The 24,733-nt window shown below is 37.5% G+C and overlaps 4 non-coding genes across 4 annotated transcripts; all 4 read right to left on the reverse strand.

Annotated features, from left to right (window-relative positions):
* Positions 1 to 2,686: 2,686 nt before the first annotated feature.
* On the reverse strand, positions 2,687 to 2,816 carry LOC145161819 (small nucleolar RNA snoR86). The gene has a single exon (XR_013738693.1). It is a non-coding gene; the product is annotated as a small nucleolar RNA snoR86 (small nucleolar RNA).
* Positions 2,817 to 3,219: 403 nt separating this feature from the next.
* LOC145161845 (small nucleolar RNA SNOR75) lies at positions 3,220 to 3,309 on the reverse strand. Its single transcript, XR_013738716.1, has one exon. It is a non-coding gene; the product is annotated as a small nucleolar RNA SNOR75 (small nucleolar RNA).
* Positions 3,310 to 3,342: 33 nt separating this feature from the next.
* LOC145161882 (small nucleolar RNA SNORD14) lies at positions 3,343 to 3,466 on the reverse strand. The gene has a single exon (XR_013738743.1). It is a non-coding gene; the product is annotated as a small nucleolar RNA SNORD14 (small nucleolar RNA).
* Positions 3,467 to 3,752: 286 nt separating this feature from the next.
* LOC145161885 (small nucleolar RNA SNORD14) lies at positions 3,753 to 3,878 on the reverse strand. Its single transcript, XR_013738746.1, has one exon. It is a non-coding gene; the product is annotated as a small nucleolar RNA SNORD14 (small nucleolar RNA).
* Positions 3,879 to 24,733: the final 20,855 nt, after the last annotated feature.

Consider the following 24,733-nt stretch of genomic DNA (forward strand, 5'->3'; position numbering starts at 1 on the left):
TAGAATTTTTACTCAAAACCATAAAATAGAATTATGGTGGTTCCTATAACCAAATATAGGGGATCCAAAAAAGTAACATAACCAATCAATAAGGATGATAGAACAAAATAACATGACAGAAACAAATTAAAACAAAATCAATATTCAATTTAATGTTGAATTTCGTTTCAAGATTTGATACAATATTAACACATGCTTGCCATGTTTATCATGTTTTATGTGTTATGAGATTAAACATGATAATAAAAAATCATTATCATGTTTTAGATGGGTTGGTAAATGAAAACGCTACACATCTTGCCGATCTACCACCGGTCCACCCCAAACCTGACTTCAATGTTAACAAATTATTAAGTAAATATATTAATTCATATGCTTATGAATATCATCTTTTTGGCACTTCAAAATTTGGCCACAATATTTTTTTGAACTTATCATCATTGGTCCCTGCCTCATGTCTCATACAATTGTGATTGTGACCTAGAGTTATGTATCATGTCCCATACAATTGTAATTGTTAGCTAGTATTATCATTTCATTCTAAAAGATTTGCAGTTTATTACATAAATAGTCCCCGTAATTCTCATTTATTCATATATTATCCACTAATGATTTGTTAAAACTTTTGTTGTTTTAAGTTTACTCGATTAAATAAAGTTTTGGAACTTTTGTTGTTTTAAGTTACATAAATGCTCCTTAATATTCTCTTTTCTAAATATATGTTAGATCTACTACACTGCTCTATTGAAATATATAAATGAATTTTCTAACATGTGCCCTAATAACATATTTATATATAAATGAATTTTCTAAATATATGTTGATCTACTACACTGCTCTACTGTCCTCAAAACATTATTTATACACACAAAATAGAAACACCAAAAAACCAAAATAATATTGAAATATATAAATGAATTTTCTAACATGTGCCCTAAGAACATATATATAAAATATTAATTAAAAAAAATATTATCATAGTTAAATATGATAAACATTAACTATAAATAATATTCTTTATAATTAATCTATATTACGTTTACTTATGGTAATATTACATATAATTAATATTTATCACATTTATATATAGTAATATTTCTTAAATTTAATACTTCAATTAATGTTTCTTATATATGCCCTTATGACACATATTTTATAAGAAATTCCATATATAAACTATGTAAATAGTTTGTTATCAATTTCTTATACATAATATAAAAAAGGTAAATTTTCATTCATATCATTTCAATATCCTTATAAATTTTGAAATTACGTATATAACTTTACCAAAATACGCTTTACAAATTAAATCTAGAACCTCTTTAATTATTAAATGTATGCCTCTCATTCGATTCATACACCATCCTTTTTACTGTCTACCTAATCTTCTAGACATCTAAGCTATCAATTGCACGCTAAAGAAGTGGTATAGCGGCGCTATAGTGTTTTGCGGAGGTCAAGAACCGCTATTTTCAGTTTAGCGTTTTTTTTAGCGGGACCGCTATTAGCGGCGCTATTCACCGCTATTTACCGTTATTCAATTACCGCTATAGCGGCGCTACTCCATTTCGTTCACATTTTGGGTCATTTGGTTACTTTGTCAATGAAAAACTATTTTTAAGGATCTCACTACACTTTCATTTTAAAAAGCCCGAACAACTAAGATAATTAAAAACATTCAAAGCAACTATGTCTACCAACAACTCTCTTTCTCATCTCTTTCTGTACCCACGACGACTTGAGCTGCTATAGTCGGACTCCAGTAATGCTTTTTGTAAATCAACCCACGCCTATGACACTACAACTTGGGACTTAACTTCTTTAACCAACCACAACCTACTAATACGAGATTGAACTCGTGCAATGCAATTAAACTCTATGACACTTTGACACTACCTAGTTTCCATATTACTATAATAGAATATTATGTTACGTTTTTATATGACTTTTTAGGTTTGATGATATTAATTCTATATAAACTTCTAGTATTAATACTTAAATATATAAATTCTATATAAATATGATATAAAATTATAAATTATACATAATATTAAAAAACCACTATATCACAGCTATACCACTGCAATAACCACGATTTCAAATAGCCGCCATTGAATTTTTGACTGCGATAACTACATAACTAGACATTACCACCGCAATAACCACGATTTCAAATAGCCGCCATTGAATTTTTGACTGCGATAACTACATAACTAGACATTACTTTAGTTTCTGAGAGAAAATGATATCAAATATTTATTTAACGTAAATTAGAAATACTATGAAGTCTAATCGGAATGTCAAGAGGCCTAATTCTTCGAGTACAATTAATAAGGATTGAAATCTAACTAATTTATCTACCTATATTAGGCTAAAGGAGTGGTAACCTCATTTTTTTTTCATTTAACACCTAAGGTTAGCATTTGGTAAGGATTGATAACCCTTGTACCACTACATTTTTTTTTATTTTCTAGTCTTATCAAGACTTGCTATGAGAAACGCATTTTGTTTGATTACTCTTGACAGAATTTTTACTAATAATCATCAATTTCACTAACAGAACATATTGGCAAATCAAGAAACGTCTGCATAGAATCCAAACCTCGAAATATTTATATTATCTGTTGTTAATAATCTAAAACAACATAAATGAAAAAGAAAAATGAGAACACAGAAATCTAAAAGAGATGTTGTGATTTGTTCGAGGCCGTATTCAAAATTGAAATAATTTGATAGGCACGGAGAATCACTAAACTTTTTTTAATTTTGCCAACCTTCAATGCAAGTTTCGTCATATTTAATAGGCGTCCCTGCTCTGCAAATTGGCGTTCTTCCACTAATGAATTATAGTTACGTAATTTTTCCTAAGAAGAATTATCAATACCGCATCCTCGTAATTAAGAGCGCAAAAGATTATGCTTTATACAACTTCATTACACTCGACACTTCATACTGTCGAGTCAATCAAATCTTGAAACCTCTACCAAAGACTCCTACTCCTACAGTTTGTTTATTCAAGAAAAACAACGAAAACCAAAATTGATTTCATCGAAGTTCTAGCGTTAGGAAAACGCGATGAAAACAAATTTCAAATCATGAGAATTCTAAACTTCGTTCAGGCAGATAGTATAAACGTAATAAAGTTTTTAAAATGCATACAAAACAGAATAAAATAAAATAAAATCCATTACAAAAGATTTTTGAGTATGATCGAAGGGTTTCTCTCAGACAAATGCCTCGTATGGTCTTCATGATGAATGGAATGGAATGGATATATCAGACTCGTCATCTATGAAATCATCACTGAGAAACCCACAATAAATATAATTTATAATAAATTAAAACTTCAGACATCCAAGGAAGGAAAAAAGCAGCATTAACTCTCAAGCCTGGCGAAGGCGAAAGTTCTTAGGCGGCCACTGCGAATGTCTCTGAGAAACAAGCCTTTGGATTATCATCATCAGTTCCATAATCAGTTCTAACTATAAATAAATCAAAACTGCAAATAACACTAATTTGGATTAAAAAAACTAATTTGGATTTAAAAAAGCCAGATCACCCACCCGTAAATGATAAGCAACTTGTAAAATCAGTAAGACAAATGATTTGAAAATCAGGGGATATCATTCCAATCTAAAACCAATCGGATATTTGGGAAAGGGGTAGAAAACAACCAATTGAGAAGGCGAAAAAAAGTGAAGAAAGTGAGATAAAATACGATTTGAGAAGTGTGAATATGAAGATGGGCGGGGGATCTCAGACATCCAAGGAAGGAAAGTAGCAACACGAGCTCTCAAGCCTGGCGAAGGCGAAAGCTCAATCAGGCGGCCACTGCGAATGTTCATGAGAAACAAGCCTTGAATTTTTCATCATCGGTAAACCCAGCATTATACAATCGACAGAAAAGAAAACAGATTAATGCGATGAAATCAGAACAATTGTTGGAGTTGGGATTTAGGATTAACTGGATCAGGATGTGAGTGACGGTAACAATGGTGGTGTTATGTTATTATATAGAGGAGGTTTTGCGAATTAGGGTTTATGTTTAGTCGCCTCTTGTCCCGTTTCTTCCTTTTGAGCAGATGGACTAGGGTTTAGGAATATACATTAAACCGACTTTTTTTTTTTTTTTTTTTACAAAATTTCATAGATACATGTAGTTTGCAAAATATTTCGAAGACTTTTATGAAAAACTGTTAAATTTTAATGAAAAGTATCATTTTATTTCTGTATCAAATTTGCAATATACTATAAACTTCAATATAAACTTCAATGATCATTTGTATAATTTTATCAATTTAAAATTATGTATATATATATAACTTCAAATTTTTTATAACTTTTTTTTTTAATTTTTTTGAAATTTTGTTTTCTATTTTTATTTTATAATTTTAGTTGTTTATAGTTTTTTTAATTTTTTTATTTATTTTGATTCAAGTAAATAAACTTAAATTTTATAAACCATGTTGAAACCGTTTTAACTTTAATGTTTTATTAATTTTATGTTGTTACGGTTCAAGTTTTTTTACTTGGATGCTACATAGTTAATATAGTTAGCAATTTTATGTTTGCATTTATCGTTATAATTATTTCAAATTTTGTTTTCTATTTTTTTTATATAATTTTAGTTATTACTATTCTTCTATTGTTTTTATTTATTTTGATTCAAATAATGAAAAATAGAAAAACAAAAACTCAAACACCAAAATCGTAATATACTCTAATATATTAATACATTTTACACTTTTTTTTGGTTTTTTTATATTTGAAAAATTTTCCTATTAATTTTTAAATTTTCTCGTATTAATTTTGAAAATTTTCCTATATTTAATTTTTTTCGTTGTTTCGTTTTATTTTCCATCAATTTTATAACTTTTTTTGACATTTTCCAAAAAATGTAAAATGTATGAATATATTAGACTATATTACAATTTTGGTGTTTGAGTTTTTTTGATTTTCTATTTTTTTTTATATAATTTTGATTATTTATGGTTTTTGTAACTTTTTTTTTATTTTGATTCAAGTAACTAAAAAAGTTATACTTATATCTGTAATTTTGGTCCACTTTTTTTTCTGGATATTTTTTTCTTCTTTAGTGGTTCTTTTATATATGTTAAGACAAATTAAAATTTAAAAAAATCAAACGGTTTGTCTATTGAGAATTAATGTTTCAATGTGTGATATTTGCGATTTATAATTATTAAAATATGAAAACTAGCTAATATTTTTAAGATGTAACTTGCAAATTAAATCATATTTCTATATGAGATATCAATAGTTTAAATTCAAGATAATATTTTTCAATTTGATAATAGACTGAAATAAAGAATAAAAAAAAATAATAAGAGTCGGACTCTACAAAGTTGTTATAAAATTTTAAAATGAAGTTTTTTTTCATTTACTGGAATCAAAATAAATAAAAATATTATATATATATATATATATATATATATATATATATATATATATATATATATATATAATTTCAAATTTATAAAATTCCACAAATGGTCCTTGAGGTTTGTAGTATATTGCAAATTTGGTACAAGGGTAAACTAGTCTTTTTCATTAAAACCTAACAGTTAAAAAGTTAGATTTAACGGTTGTAACATTCCGGTGAAGAGATATATTTCATCTCTCATCAGCCTCCAACACCTCCAAACGATTTTAGCAAACCCTAATCCACTTTTGAGCACTCTTGAAGTCGGGGTGTCCGTTGCAAGTTTCTATCGCCAACGAACATGGGATTTATGCATCGAGTGTTTTTCGGGATTGTGTTTTTGTAACGTCCATAAAAATCAAGCCAAATTTAAATTTTTAAAAACATTTAGAAACCAACAGTTATTACAAATTTGTTTTCAAAACAGTTTTATATCAGAGTATCCCAGAACCATAGTCATAAAATGTGAGGAGCTGTACAATCATGTCTTTTCCTTCCCGCGATCATCTGAGGAACCTTAAACCAAAACTGAAACTGTAAGCCCGGAGATTAGTGAGTTCCCCCAATATACCGATACATAAAAAACAATACACATAATAACAGCATGTAATGGGTCCACAACTCTACAGACTGGATTACCCCTGGGCCCATAATGTGAGTCTGGCTTGCCTTTCGGGCCCACAGCTCACATCTGGCTTGCCTCCGAGACCACAACATAAGTCTCGTTTGCTTTCGAGCCCACAGCTTATGACTGGCTTGCCCCCTTCAGTCCTAAGACTGAAACATAACTGATCAGCCCTCAGTACGAGTCTGGCATACCACTCGGTCCTCAGCTCGTATCTGGTATGCGAATGAGTCCTCAATATGAGTCTGGTATGCCTTCCCGGCCCTCAGCTCATATATGGCATACTCCAGGGTTTGTTGGTCACCGCACGAAATAATACAATCTCAACCCTACCCACACAGCATGTCTACATATACAGCTAATTGCACCTACAGATAAATGTAGTCCTACAGATCTACCAAACTGGCATAACAAACTAACATGTATAACTATCTCATACTCAACACGTCATCAACCACTGCGATATCAAATCCAATGGGTCGGCCTTGGTGCCTTAGACCCCTTAGTATAATGAGGATAACTCACCTCACACTGCTGAAGTCCCGTGGATAAAATTCCAACTGTTGGATGACAAATTCCCGAACTGTCAGTATCAAACTACACCCAATTAACAATTAGGTCCCATACTATAATCCTTAATCCATACATGGTGTAAAATGACCATTCTACCCCTGGAACAGTATGATCCAAAACTAAGGCCCAAACCCAAAACAAAAGCCCAACACTATAATGTCCATAAATCCATCAATGACCCAATTTTCCAAATTGGGCCCAAACCTCTACATGGGTCTTGCCATGAGGCCCAAATCCTTCTTGGGCCTTTTTCCAACATCACTAAAAGCCCACAACCTAATGACCCAACGGGCCCAAAATAAACAAGCCCAACAGTTGGCCCATACCAAAGTCCAATATGCGAAAACCCATTCTTACTGAGTACGCAGGGCGTACTCAGTTGTACGCAACGCGTACTAGGTTCGTGACTTTTACGCTGCGCGTACCAGCTTGTACGCCCAGCGTACTCCTCTGTTAAGTCATTTTTGCTATTAAGCACTTAATGCTTCCAACTAAGGGACCAAATTACAGATCTGAGCTATACTTAACGTCTTAGTCCATAAAGTCACTGACTTGGTGACTTTATATGACCCACATGAACCCAAACTCAAAGTATAGCAATCTACTTCCATGAAAATGACCATAACTCTTGCATGAACCCATTAATACCTCCAAGATGGCAACTTTCTGCCTTAGGGACTCAATTAGCACCAAGGGTGGCAACCCTAAGCCTAAGAATCAGATTTGAACCATAAAGCTTCATCCTTGGGACCAAAATGAACTAAAACTCACAAATGAGATATCTAAGATATCCATGGTCAAGTTCAGAGCTTTATACCTTCATCAAGCTGACAATGAGTCACAAAAGTCAGATCCATAAGCTTCTTCTTGATCCCCGTCTTTGCATCAAACTCCACCTTCTTGAAAATGGGCTAAACACTCCAAAAATGGACTCCATAAGCTCAAAATGCCACCATGAATGATTAAGGACAATTTCTAGGGTTTTAGAGGGTGGAGGCTGAAGATATTAGGGTTAGGTTATGACATAAGGAGCTTAAATTGGATCCAAGACCCTAAAATAGGGTTCTGATCTAACTGGCGTACGCCAGCGTAAATTTGGTACGCCTAGCGTACTCCGAAGAACATTCGTGACCATCCTGGTCAGTACGCCCCGCGTACTGCCTTCTCCACTAGTACGCCCCGCGTACTATTTGTGTACGTCCCGTGTACTCGGCTAAGCCTGAAAACCACGAAACTTCCGAAGGCCATAACTTCTTCGTTATAAGCCCGATTCCGACGATCCTTATATCCACGGAAAGGTGACAAGAAGCCCTACACTTCTATAAACTCATACATTCCTTAAGACCTTCCAAACAAAAGTCCATTTTCCACAAAAGCCCAAACTGACGCTTTACCGAAATACCCCTAGGCTCCAAAACACGAACCGAACATCCGGATCACTTCTAATGCATCACTCGCACCCCATATGGGCCTATATCTTACCTTTTTAAAAGCCCTAATCCATATGATGACTGATCTTCGGGCCACAGCCTCATACTAGGAATCGATTCGGAACAGGGCGTTACAACTCTCCCCCACTTAAATTAGATTTCGTCCTCGCAATCATTCATTATCTTCCCCAGTACGTCCAACAATATGGTCAATACCTCCACCATCCGGAATAAATACAGCCTCCCCAAGGCAACTTATACCAACCCTAAAAGGATTTACCAACCTGAAAAGGAATGAACATGAAATTCTCTAGAATAAAACCACATTATCCTTCCGAAACTCGAAACTTCAAATTTATCTAACTCCCCGAAAACTGCCCACACGAACCATCATTGAATTTATTCCATAAGAAAACCAGCCTAACATAATACTTTCCACCCGTAATACCTTGAGGCTTCCAAAAGGACAAAATCACCGGTCAACTGCGGCTACCGAATAACAAGAACTCCACACACGAATCCCAGTCGCTAAACCCACTTCGACTCTTCCTGCTACCACCTACTTCTTCTCAGATGTAGCCGAGACCTCCCTGGTCCCAACTCGTCTGCCCACTACCCGAAACACCGGACAGCTCGCCGATTGCTGAGCTACAAACACACACACACACAGTAGTCCCACACGCCTCCCAAAAAGAAAACCGACTGGTCGGGCTTGCTTACACACCTTGCCATCAAACTTCTGCTAACAGAATAAATGCTACATGACTCACTGCAGTCTCATCTCATACCCGGTCTTCAACAACCCTTCTTTTCCTCACTTCAAACATGATATGGATCCCTTACGGATAAAACCAACCCAATACACATCACAGTAACTCTAACTGCCATCAACTAAACCCATCTATTACCCTTGAACCCTGCGATTGATGCCCTCAACGTATAAATATCTCAATCCTTATTCCACTGGGACGAAAGTCTCACACTGAACACGCGCAAACTCTGATTTGGGATCTTACCCAAAACCAAATCGATACTCCACTCCCACCCCGAGATCCACATATATGCATTTGCAAAATGCACCAAAACTTCCTGACATCCCTTACTTGACCGATAAATAACTACCCTTAAGCCAATCACCGAGACTACCAGTCTCCACCTGTTCCAACCACCAGGTTCCCCAAGAGATCGACTGTCAAGGCTACCGAGCCTAAACCCTACTGCATCACATACTGATTACTCGCATGTTCTGCAACTCGAGATCCAACCCTTGACTCAATAGTATTTATCAGTTCCAACCTGAATTTCCATAATCATCTGGCTCATAAGCACGAACACTCATACCTGGCCCAATCAGCCTCGGGCTGGAATACCAGGCATGCCTACGACGGGTCCAGTCATCCTCAGGATGGAATACCCTCGTATCCTGCACATGTTTGGCCCAATCAACCCTCAGGTTGGAATACCAAACATGTCAGGTCCAATCAATCATAGGGTCCAGGCATCCTCGGAATGGAATACCCTAGATCAGAATACCACTATATACGAAACCTGGGTCTAAACATATAATTTGAGGTTCAAGGACCTGTCCTTGTATTTCACACAAAATCTTCTGATTCCTCGCATCCGATTACGGCTCGCCTGAACCTCAACAATGGGTCCATTCCGAAAGCGCTCCAACAGAAGAAATGAACTACTAAGATCACTAGGCCCACAGCCTATGACTTGAATACCCCTACAGGGTCCTCATCATAGGTCCGGATTGCCTCTGAGCCCACAACATGAGTCTGGCATGCCCTACCTGGCCATCAGCTCATGACTGGAATGCTCCCGATAAACTATCAACATTATCCAATAGAAGAGGCCTAACCAACGTCCTTCACAACACCAGCCAGCGTCACGATGCTGAAACCCCACCATGCATGTTTCACTTATAGAATAAGTTGCTACCCAAGCAAAATCCTACAAATCCACGGTCGCACGTGACCCTAAAATAAGATGATAGTCGAAATCTAGATCCAATTTGCAGACTATAAGCCAGACCTGATCAAGCACGTAAGCCGAACCTGTTGGGTTTTGAGCATTCTAACACTCCTAAGTGTACATGCAACCCTAAATACCTTGGATCTATGTTTTCTCTATTATACATGCAAATATGAATATTCCAAGGTATTACCCTATCTAGCATACAATCTTTGATACTTGGGTAATAAAAACAAGTTTGAAGACATACCTTTTTATGTAGCTTGATTCCTTGATGCTTAAGAGCCGAGTGCCCCAAGTGTGACACCTCAAATGGTTCACACAACATCAAATACACTTTGAATAACTTAGAGAGAAACGAACCACTTCATGATCAATTTCCAAATTAATTCTTGATCAATACTAATTAAATAATCTTATTAATATATTAGAACTTATAATATATTAGTAAACCTTAAGTGTTATTTCTCTCATTTTAGTCTATCCAAATGCATGATGCCATGCAACCCAAATGGACCATGCCAATCGGGTCAAGTACATACCAAATATAGTTATGGACTTAGACACTAATCCAACAGTCTCCCACTTGGATAAGTCTAAACTATTATTGAGTATAACCTCAAGAACCGACTGACAATTGTAGCTCTTTAAGCCGCTGTCGAACTCGGACGTTGTAACTGAACTCTGATCTCGTCAATGACTTGTCCATTAGATAAGGGATCATATATTCATCCATTCTATATATCATATAGACTGAGACATGGATTATAAATCATTCTCTTTGTCCATTTGTTGTTTCCCGATTTCCGATTCATGATGACTGACTGATTGAACAGATAAAATCAGTCCTGGCTTGGCCAAGCACTCACATGTGTCATCATTAAATCATCGAGGGGCCCACAGATATCGCTTTTATCCCGAAGGTAAAAGTAATGGATAAACTTCGACTCATATGGCTTGTTCTACTAATTGTTGAATCATACACAAAGGCACATTTTATAACATCGAGTTACCAATGTGTTTTCGTGCAATCAATGTATAACCAACTCATAGTAACAACTCATATCTCTAGGTTTGAAGAATATAAGATATCGTCTCATGATCACTCGTGATAAAATCCATGAAGTGATTCAAATGAGCGTGGGTTGAATCCAATACTCAAAACTTATGAGCACTCATGAGTGTTGTAGCACCACTTTGTCCAACATCTTAGACCTCTACAAGCCAACCCATGACAGTCTTGATTCATATCTACTTCCAACATATGACCGACTGTGGATGGTTTGAATAACTTAGTCATTCAGGAAGAACGAACTAGTTATTCTGGAAGTCAAAACATGCAAAGTAAAACACAAGAATAATCGAATCCAATATGGTCTCAGAACTTATGAATATAAATAAAACACCTTTTATTTATCACCATATTGATTACCCATTATTCATTGTATACTATTTCAACTGTCAACGTTATACTTGAATTAAAACAATAGTTGTCCCAAGCATGTACGCTATGTTTTCTCCAAGCATGTACGCTATGTTTTCTCCAAGCATGTACGCTATGTTTTCTAAACACTAGTCATGCCATACACCAAGTATGCACACTATGTTTGTCTAAACATTAGTTATGCCATACATCAAGTATGCACACTAAGATTGTCTATGATCTTTACTCTGTGAAATAGATCGATTGAACATAATTCCAATGATTCTCATTTCACAATCCCAATTCCTTACCGCAAATGCAAGAATTCCAAATCCTGCCATTTACCTAAATTTGTTAGATTCTAAACTTATATGCATTGATCCTCTTGTATTGATTATGCACAAAGTCACAAAGACTTGTCAACGGAAATTACAGAGTACTCCAATGGAGATCAACTCCATGGAAATATCCTTCTTGCATTAAGTTTTTTTTTTCTAATCTTACACAGATTGAATCCACCTATGGAGACAACTCCATATTCCCCTCTTGACTATTATTTCTGAACAAGTGTTGCCTCTTTTCAGAACATGTCAATATGGTCCTTCCAGAAACACTATACTTCCAACTGTCCCTGAGCAACCAATCTTTGGTAAACCTTAGATTGTTCTCGACAATTGCTTAATCATTTTAGTCATATCCAATTCTAGATTTTCCCCCTTAATGCCCAGAGCATTTGGAAAATTTAGAAAGGATGAATATTATAGCATATGCAATCGATCCTATATCTGAAGCATATGGAACACGATTCATGATGTCTCACATAAAGACATGATACTAGACCAGTATTTTTGTTATAATATTTCTATGTCTATTTGCCAAGTTCTCATAATTCAGATTATGAAAAGGGATGTCGTAATCATAATCGAATTTTAGAACGCAAATAATGGACCCATATATAAAATTTCCTTATGTTGAGTCATTCCAACACAAAATTCATATATATCCTTGACTAAAGATGATTAAAACCTCAATCTTAGCTTTTAGAATTGAAATGAAGTATAATTTCCTCTCCCTTAATTATAGCAAAACAATTTTTTCCCAATTGAAACTTTTGTTTTCTATAATTACCATTGCTAACTTGCAACACTTACCATAATTATCATGCTCCCACTAACATGAAAATTATTAGCATAACACTTATGCTCCTACTAGCTTTGACATGTACTTATAAATAAGCTGGACTTCTAGAAATCAATACTGTATTGACTTTCTTACCAAAGTTCAAATTTCTGATACGAGATGCTTTGATAAAACTTTATCAAAATCATACACCTTTCCTTAGATAGCTCACAGGTGTGTCTAAACAATTTTAGAACTATGAAAAGGGATGTCGTAATCATAGTCTCGATTGTTTAGACTTTTGCCATTTCTCATAAGTCCATGTTAGTGTGCCGGTTAACCACGCACGCTCCACTAACGACTTTGAGAATGCAAAGATCACAATTGCTATCTTACTTAAAATCTACTTGGTGGAAGTGTTTCCTCACCGTCATTTTCATGAATCGGAGAGAAACCTTATGAACCTTAGATTTTATGGTGTATGTGTTCTTATCCACGTGAATTTGTCAAAACCATAATCACAAGACTAGGTTAGTGACAAATCCAAACTCATATGGATTGAATTTGTGCAATCTTAACTTCTAGCCACCTGGCAGTACAGGGCCTGCCATTGCTTCCAAGTAGTTATGCAAACAATTGAGAACATGTAGAACTCTAATGTATAGCCAACTTTACTGGAATGGGCACAGAAATGTCAATATGTCAACATGATAGGTTATAAACCTCACGTCGTGTGCTAGTGTCAAACTACAAGTTTTTATTCTTGATTAGATCTTGAAATTCTTTCAGGATCTTTAAGACTCCCACTATCCTCTTGACATATAAGACTCACTAGTCAAATATTCAAGAGATAGTGCGGATTCTTTATCAAGACAAACACTTCACACAATTGGCCTAAGTTGGTCTTTGTTTTATCCAAAACATCACAACTTACCAATTTCAAATGTACAAAAGTAGGACACTGTTACTCTTACATTTGATAAGTGTTGTAAACCTTTCTTTAAGACATTTCACTCAACTTACAGTCTTTGAGTATGACTCTAAGACTTGTTTTTGGAACGAAGTATGACTCATCTTCTTGATTTAACCATTTCAGCAATTCTTGATTCCTCTTCTTAGCCATAGGAATGCACTAAGATTTCCTTAGAGGACTAATTGTGATATGGTATCTTAATCATTAAGATGATCACAAAACATGATACTAAAGTACTCTCCCATCTTTTCAGATTTGAGAAACTTTTATCATTCTGCCTAATTTGATTGTTCTCATTCGTTCTGCCATACATCAAAACTTTTCCAATGTTTCAGAATTATACTTAAACTTGTAAGTATAATCATATTTACTAAACTTTAGTAAATTATGACGAATAGTCTTATCGATCTTTTGTGGTGGACTTGATCAGTGCACCAGAATGTGTACTCGATCCCTTAGTCCTTCACTTGACTCACATATACATGTGAACAAGGAATTAATCTTAATTTTCCAAAGATGAAAATTATCATTCATCATACTATACAATTTGCATGATTTCCAAGTTTCTATCCAACTGAAACCTTGGGTGATGAGAATCTTTCTTTATTTGGTAAATTAGACATTACCACAAATGAAAGAAACAAATCCATTTTCCATTATTGCTATCAATGGAATCATATAAGCAACAATTTTTCACAAATGCCATTGTAAGGATACTTAGAATAAAGAAAATCAAAAATTTCCTTTAATTTTAAAACTTTGCGGAAAAACTTATTCTTACAGTGCAAAAGCATATGAAAAACTTGTTTGTAACACCCGTTTATTTATTAGTTAAATAAATAAATCAATGAACGAATGGTAGCCTAAAATAAATAATTATATATGTAGGGTGTTGGGTTCGAGGAGTTAATTGCCATATTTTTAGAAGTCGGGGGTTAAAAGCGTGAGTTTGGGACTCATTTTATAAATATTTATGAAGACAGGGGCTCCGTGGTAATTACCGAGAATTGTTTTAAAAAGAAATGAGGTGGAGGGGCTGAATATGTTATAATTAAGACATTGGGGGACTGTTTGGTAAATTGCGTACCTAAATTGTAAAGGATTTACATAGATGAGGTTAAAAAGGTAAAATATGGATCTATTTCGAAATTAATTAGAGCTGGAGGGACCATTTTGGTCATTATGGAAAACTCTTATAATGGGATCGGGTATATATGGATTTGTAACCCTAACCCTAGCAAACCCTTCCAGCCGTCATCTCCTTATGCCTCCCCACCGGCGCCGCCGCTGTGTTGTTTCCGGCCTACATCCGACGACGACACCACTGGACAACCACCCTACTTCTTCTTCTTCTTCTTCTCCTTCTTCAATCGCCGCCACCACGTTCCCGATCAGCCAACGACCACCGGACGTCGTTATTATCCGAGAGAGAGAACCGCTGCAGTCGGAGCTTCGAACGCGAACACATGGGTGGAGAGCAACGGGAGTGCGATGTCCACTGCCTCCGTCGCTCACGGTTCCACCACCATTTCCCTTCGCCGGCGATTCACTCTAGCCAAAACCACCGAGACCAGTCAAGCCACCACCGTGAATCGTTGCTACAGCTTTTCGTGAGTTCATATGGGTGTGATTCTGCTTCAAGATTTGGGTGTGGGGAGGCTGTTCGACTGGGAACCCAAAGGAACCACCGCCACCACCACGAGGTGGTGGCTGCCGACGTGAAATCCCCACTGCCGCCGCCATACGCCACCAAATGGGTGGTTGGCTTCCCTCTCCAAGCTGAAGGCGTGATGATGCGTATGGGTGTTGGCTGGACTGCTCGAAAAGGCATCACCACCACCATAGGGTGGTGGCTGCCGCCACTAGCTACCACCGGCCACCACAGGCGGTTGTGTGTGTGTGTTTAGCATAGTTGTGTGTGTTATTTTAGAGATTAGCATTGTAAAATGTAACCGGAAAGAAAAATAATGAAAAGAAACTCAAACCACCACCGTAGGGTGGTGGCTGCCGCCTCCTACCACCACCGGCCGCCGTGTCGGGTGGCGGTGTGCTTTGATGGTGTTTTGACTCGTTTGGATGTTTGGACAAGGAACTAAGAAACCCTAATGGGCCCAATGAAGCTTAATGGACCTAAAAGCCCAAACAGATGACTAATGGGCCTAGTGAAACCTTAATGAGTCTAATGAACCTTAATTGATCAAAAGACATGTCAATTGGGCCTATTGGGCTAAGATGGGGTTGGAAACCCTAATTAGGGTTTAGAAAACCCTAATATTGGATTTATGGGCTTGGACTTATTGGGACCTACTTTTGGGCCATTGGAATGGAATTGTGTGATCAAGCCCAATCACACCATATGACTTATTTAGAAGAATGATGGACTTAATGGATTAAGTCTTTAATGGGTTAAGTGTGAAACACTTAACCCTAATCGTCATTTTATGTGAAACCCTAATTTCACTTGGGTTTATTGTTGGGCCTCTTTATTGGGCCTTGATGATTGGGTTACTAATGGACCATCTAAAGTCAAGCAATTAGACTAGAATAATTTAATGGGCCTAGGGTAAGGCCCATGTAAGGGGTTTGGGCCCAATTTGGAAAATTGGGCCATAGATGGGCCATAGTTTGGGCCTTAATGATTATATGATGTTGGGCCTTAGAATAAGACCATGTATAGGCCTGGGCCCAATTTGGAAAATTGGGCCATGTGTTGGGCTTTGATTCCTAATTGACTTTGGGCCTATGGATTGGGCCTTGGGCTTGAATGAGCCAAGCTTGGGGTAATGTAGTAATTATCCAAAGAATGTACTATTGGTTATGTGTTGGGACCCAGTTATTAATTGGGTGATGTTTTGATGTTGACAGATCGGGATTTTGTCATCCAGCAGCTGGGGTTGTGTCTTCGGGACTTCAGCAGTGTGAGGTGAGTTACCTTCCAGTAGCGGTGGGTCTACGGCCACAATGCCGGCCCACCAGTAGGAGTTGTTGTAGATGATTGTCTTTGTGATAATTGTCTATGTTTGCTACTACCTGATATGTTTATGTGCTAGCATGATATGTTATATGTGATAGTGGTAGTAGGAGGGGAATAGTCCCCAAGTTCGGTTGTTAGGACCGAAGGGTAGGTCGGGCACCCCAGATATGCCTGACAGGATGATTATGTTATGTTTCTGTGTGGTAGTAGTAGGGGGTGAAATAGTCCCCGTAACCGGTTGAGATAAACCGGAAGGGGTAGGTCGAACACCCCGGTATGTCTGACAGGGGTAGGTTAGGCACCCCGGTATGCCTAGCAGGGGTAGGTTGAGCACCCCGGTATGCTCAGCAGGGTAGGTCGGGCACCCAGATATGTCTGGCATGGGGTAGGTCGGGCACCCCGGTATGCCTGACAGTATATGATTGTATGGTATGTGGTATGATGGGGGAACTCACTAAGCTTTGTGCTTACGGTTTACAGTTTTGGTTTCAGGTACTCGTTTTCAAAGGAAAGGAGTCGGCTTGATCGCAGCGCATCACACTATGGTTTTCCGCACATGATATCTTTGGGATTACACTCTGATATTGTTTTATGATAACATGTTTTGACTATTTCTACTTTGGTTTTGACATGACATGGTAGTATGGATGTTTCTTATACTGTTGGTTTTATAATAACTTATTTAAAAATGAAATTTTTGGCCTAGAATTTTGGGATGTTACATTGTTGTTATCTATTCCTAAGCAATATATCATAACTCCTAAGCAACAGCTCAAAATTCTGATCACTGAACCATGCGATCGAGATCCATCTTCGCGATCAGAATCAGCATATACTTCCTTTAAGTTTCTTCACTTTTCTTGTGATTCTTAAAACGTCAACATGTGACCCAGTCACATCATGTAATAAGAATCTCAGAATAGAAACTTAACAAAGTTAGATAGTGGACTTTACCTGAAATAGAGTCAAACTTCTTGACTTGATCAACCTTATGATCTTTCAAGTAAATAGGTAGCTTCGCAATCAATGCCCCTTCCTTTGGCAATAGACACATATGGACCCTTTGGTAGGACTATTGTAACATCCCAAAATTGAAGGCCAAAAAATTTCATTTTTAAATAAGTTATTACATAAAACCATTAGTATAAAAACATTCATAATAATGTCTCATGTCAAACCAAAGTGTTAATAATCAAATATAATATCATGAAACCATATCAGAGTGTAATCCCAAGGATCTCGTGTGCGGAAAACATAGTGTGATGCGCTGCGATCGAGCCGGCTCCTTTCCTTTGAAAACAAAGCACCTGAAACCAAAACTGTAAATTGTAAGCAAGAAGCTTAGTGAGTTCCCCCATCATACCACATACCACATAATACCATCGATATCTTTCAACCGGTAACTGCCATCGGTATCTTTCAACCGGTATCCGACATCGGTATCTTTCAACCGGTATCCGACATCGGTATCTTTCAACCGGTATCCGCCATCGGTATCTTTCAACCGGTAACCGGGGACTATTTCACCCCTACCACTATCACATAATAATGTATCATAACCATACAGATGATATACTAACATCATAAACATACTAATCACATACTAACATCATAATATACTAATCACATACTAACATCATAACATACTGATCACATACTAACGTATCATAAACATACAGATAAGCATTGCATGGGTTCTGTATACCCCTTCGGTATCTTCCAACCGGTAACTGTCATCGGTATCTTTCAACCGGTATCTGCCATCGGTATCTTTCAACCGGTAACCGGGGACTATTTCACCCCTACCACTATCATACAATAACAGGATATAACCATACAGTCAGGCATATCTGGGGTACTGACCTACCCTTCGGTCCTAACGACCGAGTCAGGGAAAAACTATTCCCTGCTACTACCATTAACACACATAGCATATCTCACAAACATATCATACCAAGATAATTGTCACAAAGACAATTATCTACCAACTACCCCTGTTGGTGGGCCGGCATTGTGGCCTTAGACCCATCCCTACTGGAAGGTCACTCACCTCGCACTGCTGAAGTCCCGAAGACTCAACCCCACACTGCTGACGTCCCGCAGACTCAACCCCAGCTGTTGGATGACAGATTCCCGGTCTGTCAATATCAAAACATTACCCAATTAATAATTGGGTTCCACTACATAACCATAAGTACATGCTTTGGGTAATTACTACATTACCCCTAGCTTGGCTTATTCAAGCCCAAGGCCCAATTCATAGGCCCAAAGTCGACTAGGACTCAAAGCCCAACATATGGCCCAATTTTCCAAATTGGGCCCAAACCCTTACAAGGTTTTACCATAAGGCCCAACCATTTAGTCCGGTCCAACATTCAACATTCTAATGGCCTAATATCACATAATCATAAAGGCCCAAACTATGGCCCATCTATGGCCCAATTTTTCAAATTAGGCCCAAACCCCTTACATGGGCCTTACCCTAGGCCCATTAAATTATTATAGTTCAATTGCTTGACTTTGGATGGCCCATTAATAACCCAATCATCAAGGCCCAATAGAAAGGCCCAACAATAAACCCAAGTGAAATTAGGGTTTCACGTAAAATGACGATTAGGGTTAAGTGTTTCTCACTTAACCCATTAAGGACTTAATCCATTAAGTCCATCACTCTTCTAAATAAATCATATGATGTGATTGGGCTTAACACACAATTCCATTCCAGTGGCCCAAATGTGGGTCCCGATAGGTCTAAGCCCATAAATCAAATATTAGGGTTTTCTAAACCCTAATTAGGGTTTCCAATCCCCATCTTAGCCCAATAGGCCCAATAGCTAGGTCCTTAAGCCCATTAGGGTTTCCTATGGTCAATTAGGGTCCATTAGACCCATTAGACACATGTTTGGGCTTTAATGTCAATTAGGGCTTCATTAGGCCCAATAGGGTTTCACTAAGCCCATTAAGTCTTCTTTGGGCCCATTAGGGTTTACAAGGCCCATTAGGGTTTTAGTCCCTTGTCCAAACATCCAAACCAAATCACAACATCAACGAGGCACACCGCCACCCGACACGGCGGCCGGTGGCGGCAGCCACCACCTCACGGTGGTGGTTATGGATTTTCTATTATTATTCTGATTTGTAATTACACTTTACAATGCTAAATCGCAAATAAACACACACACCTACTAACACACACACGTACACACGGTGGTGCATGGTGGCAGCCACCACCTCACAGTGGTGGTGGTGGCGGTTCTTAGTTTTTCCAGCCAAACAAACTACACACACAAACACACCACAACAAAAACAAACACCCACACGCTTTCTTGCTTGCAAACGGATCCAGCCACCCTCCTGGTGGCAGTTAGCGACGGTAGCAGCCACCATGGGGCTGCCATGGTGGTTCTTCACAACTTTACTCGACAGAAACACACACACGAGCATTCAACTCTCGACCGGGAACGAACTGACTCCAACGGGAACAGCAGCAGCAACGTCATCAGGCGGTGATGGCGGCGGCAGGTCGTGGTTTCGCCATCTTGGAGTGGCGCGTCGGCATCAAGGAATAGAGAAGAGGGTAGCGGTCCAACTCCAAACCACCACAGCTTCCTGAAACCGCCGGTGATGGGACAGGAGCAGCAGTGGCGTCATTGGCGTATCGGTAATGGTGGCAGTGCTCCGGTTGCGAGATGGCGATGGTGGGCGAGACCCCTCATGGCAGCGAACGAAAGGGAAATAAGGAGAAGAACAGATGTCCGGTGGTTTTTCCGACCCAACGGTCGTGGCTCTGCCGGGGGTGAAGAACGGCGCCGGTGAGGGAGGTATAATGTGGGGATGACGGTTGCACATGATCTCTAGGGTTTCTGCGTATAATCGGGTTTATATACCCCTGCACCTTTCAAACTTCTTCCCATGTTCACACAAATAGTCCCTCATTCTCCCTTTTCTTTCAAAACAAGGCCAATATTTACCATTTAAACCCTGCCCCTTGAATTCCTTTACAAAATAGGTCCGGGTTTTTACTAACTAGCCCCTGCCTTCATAATTATTTATAAAATGAGTCCCAAACTCACTCTTTTAACTCCCGACTTCCAAAAATGTGGCAATTAACTCCTCGAACCCAACACCCTGCATATATAATTATTTATTTTAGGCTACCATTCGCTCATTAACTTATTTATTTAACTAATAAATAAACGGGTGTTACAACTATCTTAGACTTACCATTCTCTTTACCATTTGGTCAACCGAGTTGACTATGGCCGATCCCTTTCCATTGGGAAGAGAAAGCTTTTACTGGGTATCCAATGTTACCATTGTCAATGTCCATTGAAGGTTTGGGAAGTTGATCTTCTAATCATATTTGCTTTACTAGTCCTCAAATCATTTATGATTCAGCAGCACCAAGCAAATAGATAAGATCATTAAGGGTCATGTCATAGTCTGTTTCATAGTAGTCCCAAAGGAACTCGCTATGTGACTTAGAAAGTGATTGAACAACCAACTTTCTCAAGACTTTGACACCCAACTCTCTCGGCTTGTCAATATGTGACTTCATTTCTAAGATGCGAGCACACATAGACCTTGCTTGCCAATAGGGCTTGAGTGACCTTGTGGGTTAGGGAGAATAAGTGGAGGAGGTGGAGGTAGAGAAGTATGATTTCCATGAACCAACCATGGGACATCATCTTCATTAGGAAAGCTTGTTCCTAGAGATTTGGGATGATCATAGATGTCTAAACCAGACATCTAATATGGGAGATATTCAAGTAAGTTGATTTAAGTCCTTAATATAACATCCAATATGAAATATTAAGGCTAGGACCCAACATAATATTTTATTACTTGGAAGAGGGATGTCGTAATCCATGTTATAAAATATTTGAAGGTAGGCGAATGACGATTCACCAATTTCCACCATGAAAACGAAATAATTTAATTAGGTTTTACTTGGATTTGAAACTCCTAGATCTTTTGAGATTCATTGAACTGTTCAATGGCATGTTTCAATCTCGATTGTGCCCTTCAGGTTTTGTGACTGGGCTGCCGAGGATCACAAAACAATGTGTGAATAACCATGCAAATATACTTGGTACCCTTAATATTTATCACTTAATCGATGTGTCGGTTAACCACACACGCTCCACCGATCCTATGATATACATTAAGTTACCCTTTGCCTACCTTGTTAAATCCAGGTTAGTGTGTCAGTTAACCACACACGCTCCACTAACCGACTTAAGCAAAGTGCAAAGTGTAATTTCATGGGTTAGCATCAAATTCACATTTTCCTAAGTAACTAAGATTGGGAATTTATAAAAGTTTAGTTACTTAGTATTTATCATTAATACTTTTAATGAAGGGAGAATTATAGTCCTTGTCCTACCCGTTCGGCTAACGACCATCCACCAGTCAAGGAAGCGGTGGGTGAGAGTGGACACCCATTAAGCTGCCATTTTATAGGCAACAACCTTATACCCCCCTTATAGACCGGCTTCGTGAATGAGGCCTAGTAACGGTAAGACTGACTTGCTCTTATACATATATATATATATATATATATATATATATATATATATATATATATATATATATATATTATTAACTTATAATACTATAAAGTATAAGGGTTGAATTTTAACTTTTAAAATTCTAAGGGCTTAATTTGGAATTAAAGTATTCATGAAAGAAAACTTTTCAAATTCCAAAACTTGAGGGCAAGTTTTGAACTATTCAAAATCTTTTCAGTTCCATAACTTATGTGTTTAAAGTAGTTTTAATTCAAAAAACTCTTCAAGTTCCATAACTTGAGGACAAGTTATGGAATACTTTAAACTATTAAAAGAATATGAATTTTCTTTATTCATAACCTATGGAAATATTTATGAGTTTATGAATCTTAAATGTGACTTTTCATATAACTTGAGGACAAGTTACAAAAACACATTTTAGAACCAACTCTTAGATTAATTTGGATTGAAAACTACTATTTCACATAATTTTTCTATTAATCTAAGCAACTCATAAGAACAAGATAATTTAATCAAACTTTTTCATGTAATTAGCCTAACCATAAAACTAATACAAAACATGAATCTATTGACAATTATCTTTGAAATTGGATTAGCATGAATATTACCACATCAAAAACAAGTTTATAAGTTGAAAAACAACTTAGGGTAATGTTCATAGTCCAATTCCAGCCAAAACAGTCGAAGATATGTTGTCTGGGGGTCCAACTCGTCGAGTGCATGAACCAACTCGGCGAGTTGGATGAATTTAGCCTTGGACTCGTCGAGTCCCTTCATGGACTTGGCGAGTCTTCTGTTCAGTCAGCAACAAACTTCGATTATTCAGCCAATCTTCCAAGTATAACAAGAAAACAAACCTAGGCTCTGATACAACTGTTGGGTTTTGAGCATTCTAACACTCCTAAGTGTACATGCAACCCTAAATACCTTGGATCTATGTTTTCTCTATTATACATGCAAATATGAATATTCCAAGGTATTACCTTATCTAGCATACAATCTTTGATACTTGGGTAATAAAAACAAGTTTGAAGACATACCTTTTTATGTAGCTTGATTCCTTGATGCTTAAGAGCCGAGTGCCCCAAGTGTGACACCTCAAATGGTTCACACAACATCAAATACACTTTGAATAACTTAGAGAGAAATGAACCACTTCATGAAATCGGCTAGCCCTCACCATTCCATCATAGTCTTCTCTTGGTATCCGATTTTGGGAAGAATAAGATGCTTATATAGTGTGTCACAATTAGGGTTACACCATGTAAACCCTAATTGTCATGGCCTTTCATTTCCATGATCCATGGGTACAAAAACACCATGGAGCATCCATGGAGCATCCTATGGGTTTTAGTCAAACTTGATAATCCATGGAGCATTAGCTCACTATACAAGTATGGATGATTTACACAATCAACCCATATATTTAATTAGTCTCCTTTTGATCACTTAATTAATTTCCAAATTAATTCTTGATCAATACTAATTAAATAATCTTATTAATATATTAGAACTTATAATATATTAGTAAACCTTAAGTGTTATTTCTCTCATTTTAGTATATCCAAATGCATGATGCCATGCAACCCAAATGGACCATACCAAATATAGTTATGGACTTAGACACTAATCCAACAGAACCAACCCTATTGCCACCTTGAATACCCACAGATACACACGAAAAATCACTACCATATACATATTTGGGATTCCCTAACTCCATATTTACTCGCCACAAAGCCCATACTTGATCGAGACTGATCCGATTCTACTAATACAAAGCTAGTCCGAGAAGACTTCCATGATTATTCCGAAGGTTACCGAAACTCGAGTCTGATACGGGTCAAAATTCTATTCCATCATCGAGGGGAAACATACCCCAAAGACTTAGGAAACATAAACAGTAAACACGATCCATAAGGGAATTGGTGACGCGTTCCTAACTTCTCAACTGTCGCCTCTTGAATTCCTTCGGAGAACTCTCGCTTCCTGAGAGGTTCACCGATTAACGCCTGTCCAACCATTCTGGAAATCATAATTTGAACAACAACAAACAAAACCTTCAATGGTTGACGCTCAACCTGAGAATTTCCAATTCTCCCCCACTGAGAACACTAATCACCACCCACTGTTGTGAAACCAAAACATAACTTAACCGTTCCAACCAGGTATCACTATACTCAACCATGGAATGAATAACCTACGCAAAATAATCCTCCAGATACGGATCAAACGAACCCCAAGAGAATCTAAATTCTAGCCAAAGACCTCAGAATTTCCCAGTTATATATGTTTACAAAGCATATGCAACCACTAATTTACGATCCATACATACCTTTATTGATTATAATCCGAATATAGCCCGACACCTGGTCTTCTTACCTCCCGAGAATGTGGATTTTATACACGTCGCTAAGAACTCGTGCCACATCAGACCACTTGAGCACACCAACGCTAACATGTTGTCGCCGACCACTGCGACCAACAGTCCCCGAGCCGAAAATACAACCTAATCTGTTCACTCCTTCGAACACGGAAAAACTAAAAGGGCACATTCCTTGCCCTAGAAAAACAACATCCCAATCCATCAATCAACCCTTCTACTCCCAGCTACAAAACTCGAGCTGATCATAATCATCACACCCTTCCTGAGTCCCCGCGACTC

This window comes from Lactuca virosa, chromosome 2 (genome assembly GCF_052849685.1).
Source record: "Lactuca virosa cultivar CGN04683 chromosome 2, Lactuca_virosa_CGN04683_v6, whole genome shotgun sequence".
Classification (NCBI taxonomy): domain Eukaryota; kingdom Viridiplantae; phylum Streptophyta; class Magnoliopsida; order Asterales; family Asteraceae; genus Lactuca; species Lactuca virosa.